The 18539-nt window shown below is 31.2% G+C and overlaps 1 non-coding gene across 1 annotated transcript; it reads right to left on the bottom strand.

Annotated features, from left to right (window-relative positions):
• Positions 1-8425: 8425 nt before the first annotated feature.
• LOC147830390 (U5 spliceosomal RNA) lies at positions 8426-8545 on the bottom strand. Its single transcript, XR_015439487.1, has one exon. It is a non-coding gene; the product is annotated as a U5 spliceosomal RNA (small nuclear RNA).
• Between the last annotated feature and the right edge of the window lie 9994 nt (positions 8546-18539).

Raw genomic sequence — 18539 nt, 5'->3', positions numbered from 1 at the left:
GAAAGGTTTTCTGCAATGCTTGTGTCAGGATACTGGATCTTAGAATAAATTTTACTTCAGTCTATGTTTCAGTATTTCATAATTGTAAGATTAGCCAGTTATCATGAAGCTGAAAAATCAATAATAAACTTAATTTTTGAAAACTAGCAATGCATTCCATTAGCAATTTTACTTGTGAGTAAATAGTGAGTTCAGAAAACATCGAATGTTATTGCATAACACAATTTATTTGTAAATTATAGGTAGAAAATAGGGTGATTGCATGATTAGTTGGAAATTTTATCAAAATATATTTTACAACCATAGACACTATACGTTTCAAGAATCATGGTCTGTCAGTTCTTATATAAAAGCCAAACCTAACAACAAAAATTGAATTCTGTAAAAATTTCTAGTTAGTGTTTTTATGGAACCACTGTATAATTAATTGAATATTCAAATAAATTAGGCCTGTTTGATATACTTATGTCTCAAGATTTTAACCTTTCTTTGATTTTTCTGTGATTTGGGTACTTATTATGACTTTTCCAGCTATGATTATGTATTTGGCTATATTCCTTTTTCCATGAGGGCACTTTTTCCTATTTATCATTTGAAGATCTGGATTGTTCCTTCACCTCTACTTGAGACTCCATTTTCTTTCTAGTATACCATCTGCCTAATAGACTTTACTACTTGGGATTATCATTGTAGATTCTCCTGAAGAATCCCAGACACTGTGATCCGTGTTTTCTCATCATTAATGAAAATCCTTCTCATTTGAAACAGATTTTAGTAATGAGATTTTCTGCATGCTCTTATATAATTTACATTTAGAAAGGTATGATCATTTTCTATGCCTCTGGCATTGACATATATTGAGCATCCAGGATTTTCTCTCCCCCACCCAAATCACACTTGTAGCTCTCTATAGAATTAAAAGATTAGTGTGTATTACTATTAACTCTGAGAAAGCAAGATGTTGAGGCATGAGTAGATATTAATCAAATAAAAACATCATTAATCTCATCATTTTATCAGTTTTATAAAGAATATATTATGCATTCAAAAAATAATATTTTAATGATATATAACAACTAAATTAGATTAATGACAATATCATTCTGAACAGAAAATGGAAAGAAATTGCATTTTAGGACTTAAGTCAATTGGCATTGGCATATTCTTATATTTGAAGGATGCTCTGAGCTGAAGCAAAACATTTTGTATCCATGAATAATCTTTCATTGCATTTAGACCTGAGATACTAAATTCTGCCATGCCTAACAAATCTTTCTTAATCCCCCTCTTCCCTTTATCTGAAATTCTAATATATGTGGATTTTCTTAATATAAACATTGAAACTTTTATTTCCTAAGAAAGAGAAATATATGAAGGTTTGGTAGAGAAATGATTGAATTAGGAAGAAAACTTCATGTATTATCCATTAATAGGTTTTTCTGATCAAATACAATAAAAAAGTACTGTATTTTTAATCAAAATATGCAAGCTGATCTAGGGATTTAAATACAGGTTCTAACAGTAATTGTGACCTTAGTTTATCAGAATTTTAATTTCCTTGTTTGTTCATATTTTGAAGGTCCCATAGAGCTCTTTGAATGTATACATTCTTATAATGATATACAATATATTACCAAAAAAGTATGTGATTCAAGAAACGATAAATATAAAAAACCAATGATTATACAAAATTTACTTTCAAACTTATCCTTCTTGATAGTCCTCACAATCAAATTTTTCAAATTAATGTTTATTTTTTGAGAGAATGTGCAGTCATGATTTTCCTTAGGAAAATACACACATATGAAGGCTTTGTTTCATACTAAATGTTTCTCATGTCCATACTAAATGACATAGCAACTTTAAATACTACTATATGTGACATTCTTTATGTATTTATTTGTGTTTGACCCAACTTCGGCATTAACTAAAGGAACCTTGCTTAACAGAAATCACTGAAAAATATTAGCTCCATGGTGGGTGCCTTCTGGATTTCCAGCAAATCCAAAGATGGAATTAGAAGAGCAAAAGTAATATTGGCAGAAGGGCCTTTGAATGTTAAAGAGAGTGCTCTGGTCTGTATTCCCCATATTCATATGCTGAAATTTAACTGATAACAGTACTAAGAGGTGGGACTGTAAGAGGTGATTAAGTTATGAGAGCAGAGATATCATGAGTGGATTGGTGACAGTAAAAGAGGTCTAGAGGAGCTGTTTGCAGCTGTGGCCCTGTGTCTCTATTGTGACGTGAGGACATAGCAGTAGTCCCCTTGGTAGCAACAAGTCGTCAACCTGGAAGAAGGGAGAAGCCCCCTATAAACCCTAAGAATGCTGGGTTTTTATCTTTTTCAACATCCAGAACTGTGGAAAATAAATTTGCATTATTTTAAAATGACCCTGTCTATGGATTTAGAACAGCACCAGTGGACTAATAAAGATGTCCAGAAGTAGAGAAAAGCGGAGAATTTTCAGACTCTATGCATGTTTGAGCCTTGTGATAGGAGTGAGGACAGACAAGAGGGCCTTCCCCTCCAGTGCATCTGAGAGTGTCTCAACTGGGTCAAAAGGAATTCCAATGCAAAGATTGCCTCTTAGAGGTGTCCCCCATCAGACAGAAATTATCCAAGTGTAGTGTGCTGACTTTACTCACTCCTTGACTGACAGCAAACAGGAAAACTTGGCCTAGGAATGAGTGCCTGAGTGAAATATTTCTTTCTTATCAAATTCACAGGAGATCATTCTTTGAAGAATTTCGTCCTGGACATTTTTCCAATTGAGTAAGCATATACATTAATACTTAATGTATATTTATTATTATTATTTTTGTATATTTATTTTTTATGTGTATATTTATTTGTATATTTATTATTATTACTTAATGTATATTTATGTATATTTATATATATATTATATAAAATGTATATTTATACTTAATGTATACTTAATTAATTAATTAAGTCTGAATGACTGCATATTTTCTTAACTAATGAAAGAAGTATTTTGGTTGAAGCATTTATTGAGCAGGAACTATGGGAATCATTTGTACATTTTACATAAATTATTTCATTAAATTTGCATTGATACCCTTGTGGTGACTCAGTTCAACAAATGAGTATCTGGAATATTTTGGTAAGAACAAAATTGTATAATTGCATTACTACCTTCTTAATGCACACCTGTGGAGACCCTCTGAGAAATCTTTGTTTGATTGTAAGTCTTTAATTAAGTACTGTATTATGTTTCATCTGGATACAGTGACATTGATATTGGGAGTTAAGACGAATAAACCTGTAACCAAGTGCACGCATTGGAGAGTGGTGTATAAATATGAATGGGAAATTAACCTTGAAGGAATTTCTTCTAAAATTACTTTCTATGATGTCTGTCAGGTTTGTTCTCATTACTATCTACCAGAACATGAGTAAGTATGCATTGCTGAGAGACTTAAGAATGCATATGAGGAATGCATGCTGGCAAAAATGTCAGCAGCATTAACTGAAGATGCATGAAGTAAACATATGCAAAATTGAAAAAAGCATAAAGATATTACACCTGTATTACAGACAAGGTAATTTTAAAAAGCAGAAAAACCAAAAGAAGAAAAGGAAAGATAAAACAAAAAATAGAAACTAATATATTAAGAAAGTAAAAACAGTTACAAAGTAAAAGTTGGCCTACTAAATTACAGGATTTAAATATGCAGAACACACTGAAAAAAAATCAAACCACACAAATCCAAAAATGTTTTCTTTGTCTTAGACAAATAATATAACAATTTGGAATTTTCCACAATTTGTGATAATGTCATTAAAATATAATAACTCAGTAAATAGTGGTACAGCCTGTATATTAGATTTTGCAAATAGTTAATTTTCTCCTGAAGTTTATTATCATATTGAAGAAAATTACAAAAGTATGTGCCATTTGCTTTTGAGATTTGAATTACAAACCAAAATATGTACATATTTAACCAGAATTTTAAATGGCATATGCCATGGAGCTGAAATAAAAAATTGAAATTAAACATTTTCTGTACAAAAATGGGATGTACATTTATTAATTTCATTGTGTTGTTAATTTTGGGACTTTACGTTCATTAATCAATCCTAATTCACTTGTGATTAAAACAGATTATCTACTGAGTGGAAATTTAAAATATATTACAGGATGAATTTAGTAGAAATTTAGCTATACCTGTGTACTATGAAAATGTGAATTGTACTGAATCTATTATATTTATATCAGTGACAAATATATGTTCAAATTTTTTAAAAAATCTATTATTATAAACAAAACTATTTAGACAGACTATAATCAAAAAGACTATTTAGTGGACAATGTTTTTCTTTTTTTTTTTTCCAGTGCTGGGGAATGAACTCAGGACCCTGTGCTTCCAAGGCAGGCTTGGTGCCCCTGAGCTAAATCCTCTGCCTGACTGTCACTTTTTAAAAGATATAACAAAATTAAATAATTTAAAAAACAATGCACAGCTATAATTCAAATAACTGTAAATTAGATGAATATATTTAATTTTAATGTGTTTGTACTAACAGGTAGACATTGTACCTGATTAATAAATTCTTAACATTTTTAAAGAATTTTAGCCATAAATACCAATATGTCAAATTTTTAACATCTATTATTATTAAATATTGATGGAGATAAGTGAGATATTTCAACACATACACATTACAATACATAAACAAATTCACTCTTTCTTTTCCCGTATTTCCCCAATCATTGCCAACTTTAGTAATCAGAAGATGTATAATTAGTATATGTGCTGCCGAAGCGAGCACTAGAAGATGTATAATTAATTTGTTGTGCCAAAACCAATTTTTTACATGTCTGTCAGATTTCATTATGTCAATTAAAATATTGAAAAGTGTCAATAAATATGACACCCACATCAACAGAGTATATGATCATCTCAATAGGTGCATGAAAGGTATTTGGTAGAATCCAATATTTCTTCATTATAAGACACTGATAAATTAGGTGTAGGAGAAACTTACCACAACATAATAAACATTTCTAGTAAGAAAATAACTAACATTATGCTGAATGAAATAAAATGGAAAACTTTCCAACATCTGTAACAAGAAAACGATCCCCATTTTCATCACTTTCATTAATCATAGTCCTAGAATTCCTGGCCAGAGCAATCAGGAAAGAGAAAAAATTGGGGGAATCCAAATTGGGAAGAGAAAAGATCAAATGGACACTGTTTACAGATGACAAGATCTCCAACGTATCACTAAAAAACTATTAACACTAACAAATGAATTCAGCAACATACAAAAAATTAACATGCAACATTATTAGTGTTGTTACTGGTACATGCCAATGGCAAATTACCAAAGCAGATGTCAAGGAAGTAATCACATTTATAAGAATTTTTTAAAAAACTCTTAAAATGCCTAGGTACAAATTTAATCAGGGAGGTGAAAGATATCTATAGCTAACATTATAAATTATTGATGAAAGTTTGAAGAGGATATTGAAAAGTGGAATGACATCTCATCGGAATGGATTGGAAAAGTCGTTATTGTTTAAATGCCCATACTACCCAAAACAATCCAGCAACATTCTTCACCAATATGCAAAAATAGGAAAAAATTCTAACATTTATGTGGAACCAAAAAAAATCCACACATAACCATCTTGTCAAAAAACAATACAGAAGGCATTACATTACCCAACTTCATAATATGCTGCAATATTATAGTGATCAAGACAATGTGGTATATAACCATAAAACAGACACATAGGCTAATGGAACAGAATAGAGAACCTACAAGTAAAATCCAGCCAGCTGATCTTCAACAAACATTTTAAGAATATTCATTGGAGAAAACACAGTTTATTTCAATAAATAAAGCTGGGAAAATTGAATATCCATGTGGAGAAGAATGAAAGTTGAGTGTTTTTTTTTAAATAACAAAACACAACTCAAGATAGATTTAAAGCTTAAACTTAAAATCTGAGATGATGAAACTAATAAAACAAAGCACAGAGGTAACACTAAAAAATACGCACAAGCAACAAAAGAAAAATAGACAAAAGGGATTACGTCAAACTAAATGCTTTACAGAGCACATAATCTTTCAAGTGAAGAGAAAACTTTCAGAATGGAAGAATATATTTACAAACTATGCATCTGAGAAGCTATTTTTATCTAGAATGTATGAGAAACTCAAAACATTCAATAATAAAAACCGAAATAAAAATAAGTAATAGACATTTCTCAAAAGAAGATTAAATTATTAATAGTTATATGAATGGACTGTTCAGCTCATTAATCATTTGGGGAATGCAAGTCAAAACTACAAGAAATATCACCTTTACCTGATGTAAATGGCAACTATCAAAACTAATAAAAACAAAAACTGCTATCAAGGATGTGGAGGAAAGAGAACATTTGTACACTGTAGCCAGACATACAAAGTGCAATGAAAATTCTTCAAAAATTTCAAAATAAAATGACTATATCTTGTGAGAACCCCACTACTGCATTAGTAGTCATGTCCAAAGGACATTAAATCAATATTTTTAAGATACTTCTGCAACCCTGTGTTAATTTCCACAGTATTCGCAATAACCAAAAATTGAAAATAACCTAAGTGTCCATCAGTAGATGAATGGATAAAAAAATGTGGCATATATACACAATGAATACTATTAAACCATAAAATAAATGAAATCCTATTATTTGTGACAAGGATGCAAACAGAGATCACATTGTGTATTAGTCAGGTTTCCAATTACTGAGACACTATACTTGATACAGACAACTTAAAGGAAGAGATATTTAATTTGCTTTATGGTTTCAGGGGATTCTTTTTATGAGAAACTGACCCCAAAGAAGAAACTTCATGTTGGAAGCATGTGATGGAGCAAAGCAACTTACTTCATGTCAGATGGGGCAGAAAGCAGGGGAATATTGCCGAAAAGGAAGATGCCAGAGACCATATGTAGCATGTAAAGTCATGCCTCCAAGACATTCGCAGATGTATCCCAAAGTGTGCTTTACTAATTCCTTAGGTGTCTCTCAGGGCAATCAAGATGACACAATTACTTTTAACCACAACATTGTATTTCTTATCAACATCATACTGGAACACATCTCTTAAACTATGTTTAATCTGTAAGTAATCAATACATTTCTGCATAACATAATACAGCTATCCTGTTTTAAACACAATAGTCACTTTTCCAAAGTCTCAATAAATATCTAAGGCTATGTTTCTTCTGAGACTCAAGGCAAACTCTTAGTTGCTAATCTGTGTATAAATAAAAAAATATGTAATCCAAAGAAACAGTGGTGCAGAGTAAACATTCAATTCCAAAATGGAAATACGAGGGCCAGGGATTTAGCTCAGTGGTTTCGCTGCATGCTGTGCAGGTGGAAAGACCGGAGTTCGATTCCCGGTACCAAAAAACCCCCAAAAAAACACAAAATGGAAATATATAGAGATAAAAGAGTAGAATTAAAACAAGACCAAAACCTAGTAGGGCAAGTGTTAAATCTATGAGCTCCATGCCCAGCATCCAAAAACACATGGTGGTGAAATGTAGTCTAGAGATCTTGACAGCCCCATCCTATGGACTTACTAATTGTAGTCTCTCTCTTGGGATGGCTCCACTAATGTCTTATATCTTTACTCATATTTTTTAGAGTTTACTCCAATGGCCTTTAGTCTATTTGCCAATTGTGTCTTCATCTGAAATTCATGAATCTGGTCTTTATTGCATACATGTTTATCATGATTATGTTCTACTGAGCTCTGAATAGAATCACTCATCAATTTCTGCTTCTAGCACTTAAGGACTTCTTTGCCCACCTGTCCAAAATTTTCTGAACTCCTCCTGCAAGCTAGTTTTAATTTTGTATTGAATAGTGTTACTTAAAGACAATAGATTGTATGTTAAACACTTAGGCCCAATTTTTTTTCAAAGCTGACATGACTATTGTTCCTGGAAAAGCCATCTAAATTTCTGAGTTTTGGTTTCCACTTAACTGAAAAATTGAGGAAAATGAAGATACTTCTATCATGGTGCTGATATGAAAACTACATTTCAGAATAAACCAAAATATTTACAGAGCATTTCATGTAGTGGGTGCAAAATTTTGTTTATAACTGGGTGTGTTAATTTAAAAAGCAAATGCCATCAAATTTAATATTATAACTTGAAAATTTATACTTCTTATGACTGATTAATTGAGAACATTCCAAGTTTAAAAACTCATTAAAATCTGAAAAATACATGTAAGGTATAATTTTCACTAAACTCCATTCTTTCCACATGCTTAAAATAAATTCTTTCTTACAGATTTGGATGAAGCTTTATACATGATAAACAAAAAAAAATTCAAAATATTTTATATGTAATAATGTAACTATATTTATTTTCAGAAAAGAATTACCCACAGTAAATCAGATGAATTTGAAAAAAATGATGATTAAAATTGCTGAGGCTCCTTTCCATGGAAATTTTTAGTAAAAGTTGAAATATTTATATGATCTGAAGAGAAACCAGAGTATTGCTGAGGCTTCTTGATCTTACATTGTACTTCATCCTCATTTTCAAATGTATAAATTTACTATATAGAGAATTGATTTGTCCTTTGTTCTCACAACTAATTCTTTTATAGCCTTTCAGTAGCATTGTTTGAATGTAAATCTGAAAATTGAAATTCAAACATTAGGATTTCAACTTTCATAGAAACACTGAAAAAGTACAGATTGAACAGAGACAAGAACACAAAAATTTTATCTAATATATTACAATTATGATAGATCTTTGGTGAATTACAGAAGTCTACTTTTTGATGCTTATTTCAGTGGCTATGCATAGAATAAGATTTCATATGAAGTAAAATAATTCATTCATCTCCATGTGATTTTCATAGACATAGTTCCTTATAATCTTTATCCATAATAGTGATTTTTACATTCTTGAAAAGAAAAAATAAGAAAAGAAAAAGAATATGTCATTAAGTTGAACAAAGTTTTGTTTGAAACCATTTGTATGGTAATTTAATCCCATGAAATGTATTTCTAAATTATTTTATAAGACTAGTAAAGTAAAATCTTTTGGTTCAGTAAATATAACACAAAAGAATATAACCTAAGAAGAAAGAACCCTTTCTTCAGATCTTTTCCAAACAATACAACTTCATATAAGACAGAACCAAATATTTACAATATATAAGCCCCAAGTATATTTTCATAAGCTTTTATGAAAAGAATTGAGACCAAAGCCATAAATTTCAGTATAACAAAATGAGTAGAAGGAGAGACTTTGAGTTGTAGAAAAAGTCTCTTTGAGATAATACAGGACTGAACCACTGAACATCGGGCAACTTGTAAACCAAAGAAAGAAGGTAACGGATTATTTATATCTCAGATACTTTAAATACATAAAAAGAATAAGTATTTACTACATACTTATTTTCTTTTGCCATTATCATGATTAGTTTTCTTTAGGAAACCTTTATGAGCTTCTGCTTTAATTGATTTTTTCTAATGCAATATTTAGTCTTAGTGTAATGATGTTGATAATTTCATTGAATAAACTTGGACCTAGAAAGTGACCTTTTTATCAACTTAGTAATTTTTAATTCAATGAAAAAGTCTTAAGAGTCTTTAACATTAATAATATTTATATTGGCAATCATTTTTACCTAAAATTAGAAAAAAATACATAAATGTACCTCCATCTAATTTTGTGCAAGGAATATTAGCTATCAACAAATAATTCAGCGTATAAATTATAGTCCTTTGGTTTATTCTTACTGTATAATATTTTGTGTATGGATTTCAGAATTAACTATTTTTGTCTGTGCCAGAGGAAGTAGATACATTTTCTTTCATATGGTCAATCTGTACTCTAATTTGTTTTTTTATGTATCAATATGTCTTGAACACTGAACTATCACTAAAGGATGAACTATCAAATCTACTCACAGAATTAATAGATTTTATCCAATGTGACCTTTACAAATAATTACTAGAGAGTACAAGAAAATAGTTATGTTACCAATACAGCATCTGTGTTTGTTAAAGTTTTCTAATTTAGAAATTGATGTAAACATTAGCTCACACACATTAGGTTGGACAGTATTAAAGAAATGAATTATCCTGATATCCTTTAAAAGGTAAGGAAATCTTTTTTTGTGTGAATTTTGCAAGAGGGAGAGAGACTGGAGTCAAGTGTGACTAAAATAAGAATAAGCAGGAATTTATATCCAAGCAACAGGGAATGAGAATCATCAGATGGAAAATTACTAAGAAGAGACTTCAACGGTGGGTCAATCATTTAAACACATTAACAGAATTCTTGCTGAAGGCAGGCCAGGAAGATTACCTATCAAGAGTGGAATGATTCTTCCTACAGTGATTTGCCATTTAAGCTTGATTGTCATCTTGAATGAATTACTAGACTCCCACAGAGGTGATTAGATGATAAGGGCACAAATCTTATAAGAAGTTGACTCCATTGATGAGTTCACAGCTGAATGGTCTATTAGGAGGTATGGCTTAGAGGGAGGAATGGGGTCATAGGAGCTTGACCTTGGGAACTCTATCTGGTCCCTGGCCTTCCTCTCTGTTCTCTGCTTCCTAGGTGTCAAACATGGACCAAAACCTCTGAACCTGTGAGTCAAGAATAGACCTCTCACCCTTCAAGTTACTTCAAGTACAAGAAAGGTGATTAATACAATTGACTTAGGGAGATTCTTTTGATAACTAGACTAAACAGGCTGAAGGCAGAACTGATGAGGCCTGTTCAAATAAAGGATTGAGAGAAATTAAATTTGTTGGACATAATATTTTTCAATAGTTTTAAGGTAAAAGGAATTAGGTAATAAGTATAACTTTGTTGAAAACAATTGCTCACATAATGCTGTCTAATGGCATTCTGATTATAGCAGGCTATTGAATGTCACAGGACAACAAAATAAAATTGTAACATTTTTTCAAAAAGTATTAATTCACAGGTAACTCATAAGGTTAGCAATCTTAGTGGTGATACAGTGCATTAGAATTTTTTTCTGATAACATTTTCTTTATAGTTCTCTTATTAATAAAAATGTTAAGGCATCATATGTAGAAACCAATTTTACTGTCAGTTAACAAAGAAGAACAAGTGCTCTGTAAAAACACAAAGCTATAATATGAACATCTTTTGAATTCCTGGGAAGTAAAATTAAGTAATTATTATATTATTGTATATTATAATTATGTTCTGTTATATAATTATTATATTTTATAAATTAATTAATTAAAAACATAATCCAAAGATTTCAATGACATCACAAGTAAACTTTGTGGAATTAACAGTTATAGATCCCCTTGTAATTGTGGTAGCAGCACTGTTTCTTATGTAAAAATAGTCTGGAAATAAATGATTATATTTATCCTATGAAGAACAGTTTCATACTACACAAGGGGAGTTAAATCACTAGCAGCTGATCAAAATGATATCACAGCCAATGATGTGTAAGTCACCATGAGAGAGATTAGCATAGATGAGTAAAGCAGAACCCAATTGAGAAGACAAATCAGTTTGCAATGAAGTTATTTAAATGATAGTTTCTGCTAGGTTTTTTGACATTAAGTATAACAATCATATTTAAGGCAATATACAAATATAACCTCATATCCATAAAGTTTAAATGTGACATTCTGCTTCATATAAAGCTTATATATGATTATATCTTTTATGCTAATTTTACCTTTTTTTAATGAGTATGTGTATGTTTTCTTTTTTACTTTTTTTTTTTCTTTTTTTTGGTACCTAGTATCGAACTCAGGACCTTGCGCTTGCGAGGCAGGCACGGTGCCACTGAGCTAAATCCCGGCCCTGTGTATGTTTTCTTTTTTAGTTATATAGTAACAACATTTTTACATTTTTCAGTGTTAATAAGAATAAATATTTTAAAAATGTGTAACTTGTTTTAAAATTCAATATATTCATACATGTACCATAGACATTGAGTAAATATTTTAAAAATATCATATTCGATAGCTCAAAGAAGATTGAAAGTAATAATTTACTTTCCTGATATTAAAATGTCTTTATCAAATGCAGTTTTATAAGTAAAATTTGAGAAAGCCTAAAATAGCATAGCGATGCATGCATACACACATATATGTACACATATCCATATAATATATTTTCAGCTTACGTTGATATGAAAGACTGTAAGTCATATTGCAAGTAAGTATGACTTTCTTGATGGATAGTCTCAATTTCTTTGTGCTTAATATTATTGGATGTTACTCATTAGTGAATTTCTAACAAGTTTCATCAGAGTTTAATATAGATCAACAAAGTTTCATCACAATTATCTTCAAGATTAGCCAATTCTGACTGTTAGTATTTGCTGTGACTCTTTTAGAAGAATGCTGATGATGTATATAGGACTAAAGAGAAATACCACTAAGAATGGTGAAAATTATCTTGTACAATATTATTTGTCAATTTTTATTTATAGGATAACAGAAAACACAGACTTGATAGATAATCTCAGAAAATCATGCAGATGATTATGGGCAGACACCAAGAAAAAATTATTTCCGCCTCATAGCATTATATTTTATGCACATTGTAGATTCAAGGGATGGAAAATATCAAGTTTTATTCTTTTAAAATTCATTCTTCTCAGAATATGAGCTTCTCTTTGACATTATTTCAATATAAGAAATGTTCAATCTAAAAATCTATAGGTTTTGATATACATAAAATATTTTCCTTATGGAAACAACCCAAAAGCAACTATTGAAAATAATTCAGTTCTAAGGCTAAATACATGACCCATGTGTTAAATAAAGTTGGCATGATATATATTTCCTTTGCTAATGAATTGTATAATTTAATTCACCAGGAAAGAACTTGGCTCTGCCAAAGTAAAGCTCTTTTATTTATTCTTATCACATAGTGTGGAGAAAGCTTTTTTTTCTGAATGAGGTCAGCTTGGTTTCTCCTGCATGCAGACAAACTTAAAAGAAGGGCAGAAATATAGATGGCAGAGAGAAGACTGCAAGCTTGAGCCTATACAGGGAATTTATTGAGAGAACTGCTAATGAGCATGACACACTGATGGAAAATGACTCTTTTAATACTATATAAAATGAAAACCCTGAAATAAATATATTTCCAAAATTTCAGAAATACCTAATCAAACAAAGATATGTAAATATTTCAATAGTTGCTTTTTTTGGTTATTCTAATCATTTATTGAGTAGTTACTGTGTGCCAGGCACTACATTAACTGCTTTGTCTGCATTATCATATTTCAGTTTACAAGGCTTTTTTACAGATGAATATGAGGCTCAGAGAGAGGTTAAAGTACTTGTAAAGGGGTCTCACAGCTAGTAGAGTACATCAGTATATTATCCATTCTGCTAGGTAAATTCCCTAAGCTAGGATAACCCTGAGCTGTGGTTAAATTCAAACCAAGAGCTATATTCACCTCTGTGACCTTATAAATTTTAATCTCTGTTTGCTTTGAAGAGTTTATAATGTTTTGTCCACCCACTCATGTTCTGAAGTCTTTTTCGTAGCAATAACTATTCAAGATACTGAAGCTTCCAATAATAATACAAAAATTTATCATGATGAACATTTTATTTACTTCTCTAGCTTGTTAGGGAGAGTATTGTAAATAAGGATTTTACTGTCTATTTTGTCAGATTCAAAGAATGAAAGAATGCTAGTATCTTTGAATATACCCTATTTTGAAAGTGGATAGTGGAATACTTCCTGTTATGGTTGGGACCTAAAATACCCCACCCCCACCCCCCAAAAAATCTCATTTGTCAAGAGTTGGGCTTTCAGAAGGTGAACAGATGGTGGAACTCTAACACAAACAGTGGATTAATTTCCTGATGAGATCAAAATTGGGTGACATTTTTGGGGGATAATTGAAACTTAGATATAGAGCTCAGTTGAAGATAATGGTTATGAAGGCATGAGTGGAGGCCCTGATGCCTTGATATTTCTGCCTCAGCACACGCTGAAAATCAATGGTGCCCACTGACCATGGACTGGAAACTCTGAAACTGTGAGCCAAAATAAATCTTTCTTCTCCTAAGATTGCTTTAATTAAGTATTTTGTCACTATGACACAATTCTGACTAGCAGACTCCTCTATAGTGAAAATACTGTAAAAATCTTTATGAAAACACTTAACTTTTATTTAAGAAAACAATATATCAGATGTCATGGAATTCATTTTAGAAATTTTAATATCATTATTAAAGTAACATATCCAAAACAATATCCTCTTTTTATCATTTGATAAATGGGTATTTTTTGTCAGGCCATGGTATAGAAAATGAAAAGATTTATTATAAATCATTCATAACTTCATATATTAAAGAATTTTGAGGATATATACAAAACTACAAGTAGAAAAGTGTTTATTTCACCCTTAGGGGTTCTAAAGAGCCTGCCTCAAGAATATAGACGAACATGTTCAGATTCAGCCCATCTCTGAATTGTTGAAGATCAAAAGGGTCCATTTTCTCCACATAACCCTCTGGCCATCTAAAGTAAACAAAGTAGGGTAGGTACTCACTGATTGCATTTACTTTTTAATCTTGCAAGGGATTCCTTCGATGAACATCAGTGTTATTGCAGAATAATATTTCCTTTAGCAGAGAGTCAAAGGCTAAGGAATATACCATGATTAGCCAGAATCTAACTTAAAGTTGGAACAGAGTCAGGATCTGCCCCATAATTCTCCTTTGTTTTCAGTTTTTGAAGGTGTGTGTGACCATTTCTTATTTTTTTTCATATCCAGTAAGACAACTCCCTAAAAGTTGGATTTATCTTTCTAAAAACAGACAAGTCCTGCTTCTGGTAACTGACAGCACAGTTGCCAATCCACAGCATGGTGCACCAGCAGCCTTCCATGAATCATGGATTTCTCATTTTTCCATCTATTAACCTTTCTGTTACCAAATTACATCTTTCAGCGAGTAAGGATCATAAAACGCTCAAATGGTTTGGATTATTTCTTAGGGTACTATGTACTGTAAACAGAAAATAATGTCAGTGGGGTTGAGAAGATTAAAATTGGTAACATTTTTAAAGCAAGATAGTGATGTATTCAGATTTGCATTTCTTTATTCTTCAGTGTCTGAACTTGAAGTGAAGAGATTAAGTTGAAGTTAAGGAATCCAGTAGCATATTTAGTGTAAAATAAAACAAAAGAGTTTTTAATATAATGCTAAGGAAAAAGAATGTGTATAAAAACATGAAAAGTTATGATTCAAAATCAAGCACTTTGAATATAGTAGATAAAATTGAGTAGTCCTATTAACTGGATTCTGCCCTTGACAACTTCTAAGTCTGTGTACAAATGACTAATGTAAAATAGAAGTAAAATGGAAATTGCAGTTCCTATGAAAAATACATGTATAAATGTCCAGTGAATAGAATATTCTTGTTTTCATAAAATAAGCCAGGAATAGAGTTATGGCTGACAAGTCTGTCTTTCATTAAGTAACATTGATGAGGGAGAACAAGCCTGAATAAAGAATCCTCAAAAATTCCTAAGACAAAAAAGGCAATGTAGAGAGAGTACAAATTATTGGAAAAAAATAGACTTGAATCTGAGTTCTGCTTTATCCTCTCTAAAGCAAGATATTTATTCTTCCCTCCTAGAGGTATTATAAATATTAGATATGTGCAAACAACTGGGATGTCTGACATATATATCCTTAACAATTAATACCTATTATTATTAAAAAAGAATTTAATCATTTAGAACTTCCTCTGTTCCTGTCCATTAAAATATGTTCTGAAAAAAGAACCAGAATAGAAACTGATTATCAAATCTAAAAAAAATACTTCTAAGAATGCATGAACAATATTTAGAGTCAAATTTACAGAAAGGACAGAAAAGAGAAGGGAACCTCAGAACTTGCATAAGGTCTTATTAAATGTTAATAAAAACATACAATACTATGATATGCCTTCTTAATAAGAATTTTTCTTCATTATTAATTGTCTGTATAATGTTACCCTTTTTTTTTTGGCACTGAAGATCAAACTCAGAACCTTGTGCTTGCGAGGCAGGTGTGGTGCCACTGAGCTAGATCCCCGCCCCAATGTTACACATTTTATTTGCACAAATAAAACATCATTTTGTGAAAAGATCTTATAAAAGTATGCTAGTACTGCCACTGAAAAAGCACCACATACACAATGGCTTATATAATAGAAATGTATAATCTCAGATCTGGAGCATAAATGTCTGCAATCACGGTGTAGTTAATTTAGTTCCTTCTGAGTGCTCTGAGGAAAAATTTGTTCCATGCATTCCTCTAGCAATTGATGGGGTTCTGCCAATCTTCCACTTTCCTTCACTTCTAGAAATATCAGAATTTCTGCCTTCATCTTCATATGAGGTATCCCATATGTAAATTTGGTGTCCACATTCTACCTCTTTTTTTTAAATTAAATTCTTTTATTGGTACATTGAAGGTATACAACACAATTAGATTTCTCATTGGGAATTGTACCTTTACATGATGTATCTTGGTTCTTATTTTTTCCCCATTCCTAGCCCTCCCTTCACCCCCTCCACCCTTCCCTATTTACAAAGGCTTTATTTCCATTTTTTTCCATTTCTCATCATTTTTCCTTTCCCTTCTTTCCTTTCCCCTGCCCCTCCCACTACCCCTACCCCTTTGGACCTTTTCTTCCTATTTTACATTATCGATTATTCCTTCTAATCATTGGTACATTTTAGGTATACAATATAATGACATTCATCATTGGAAATTTGCACCTTTACATAGTCTCTCTTGGTTCTTATTTTTCACCCTTGCCCAGCCCTCCCTTCAACCCCTCCATTCCTCCCTATTTACAAAGATTTTGTTCCTATTTTTCCATTTTCTCATATGAATCCCATTCCCTTCTATCCTTTCCCCTAGCCCTCCCACTTCCTTCTCCTTTGCCCCCTTTTCTTCCTATTTCACATTACCTATTACACATTTAGTCTTTATTTACACTTTCAGTTTCTCACACGAGAGAAACTATTCGTCTACTTCTTTTTTAATATACTGGTCATATTGATATGGAGCCCAAACTAATGACTTCATCTTAAAATATTACATTTGTAGCGCTCTATTTTCAAATTAGAACACATATATGCTATAATTAGAATTTCACCAGAAGAATTATGGTAGCATAATTTAACACATAGGCTCCTAATTTAACAAATAGACTACTAGACTTAGAGAGAGTGTTTTTGATCAACCTTCTTTCATGTAAAACAATGAGCCTCATATCTACAGGGAGACTGAAAATTGTTTTTTAAATTCTGAGAGTGGTGGTGTATGCCTATATTTGCACCACTCTGTGAAGCTGCGGCAGGTGGGATCACAATTTCGAGCCCATCCAAGGTAATGCAGCAAAATAACAAGATTTTATTTGAAATTTAAAATAATAATAATAATAATAATAATAATAATAATAAAGTAAAACGAGGGTCAAGATATAGCTCAGTGTGCATGCTCTGGGTTCAATCCCAAGTAACACAAACACACGCACACACACACACACACACACACACAGATACACACAGAAGAAATAAAGAAAAGAAATAAGAAGACACATGTAATAATATATTTCATTTATTCCATTTTTCCAAAAATATTATTATTATTATCTGTAAACAACATAAACATAATAAATTGATTTGTGTTTCTTTTTTATTCTTAAGTTTTTGGAATTGTATAGGAATTTATTTTACCCTTATGGCCCATCTTGACCCAAACTAGCCACATTTCCAGTACTCATCAACTCTGTCTAGCTAATGACTACTGGACTGAACAGAGCAACTCCAGAGCAGAAGTTGTCCATTTGTTTGTTTTTTCCTGTTAATATTTCTTTAATCTCTTGAAATAGGGATAAGTCAAAAGATTTATTTGTATTAAAATTTATCATAGGACCTGGTAATCACGAAGCAGATAGAACTGGGTTTCTCTTACTATTTTCTTCCATTTGTTTTGTTTTGTTTTTATTTTTGCAAAATGAAATTGCCTTAAATAAATGGCATGAGAAATAGAATATTTATTCTTATATCCTAAAAATTATCATGGAGTAATCATGCGATTGTGTTTAGTATTGTTACAATGGCCAGTGTTCATTTTAACAAATTGATTTGACACAAACATGGCCTGGCTACTAAAGAGGATAAAAAATACTTAATAAAAATTATGTTTGTTAAATGAGTAAAACATCGTTCAGTGCATTTCTATAATTACAAAATAATTAGCAGTTAGTCCATGATTAATTAATTTCTGAGCTCTGATTACTGAACATAGGTCACTGAAAAATCATACAATGATGTGTATAAATAGATGTCATCTCAGTAGTTTACTCACAAGTTAAGAATTTATTATGAACCAACTATAATATCAAATATATTAGCCTTTTAAACTGAAAAAAGATTAAAACTTTTCACTTAACTTAACAAAAACAGTTTATGTAAAATGACAGTCTTGGAATTGTACATGT

Source organism: Heterocephalus glaber, unplaced genomic scaffold (genome assembly GCF_053883595.1).
Source record: "Heterocephalus glaber isolate CG9 unplaced genomic scaffold, H.glaber_assembly_v1.0 deba00000122, whole genome shotgun sequence".
NCBI classification, from domain to species: domain Eukaryota; kingdom Metazoa; phylum Chordata; class Mammalia; order Rodentia; family Bathyergidae; genus Heterocephalus; species Heterocephalus glaber.
This window is presented reverse-complemented; position numbering and strand designations above follow the sequence as displayed.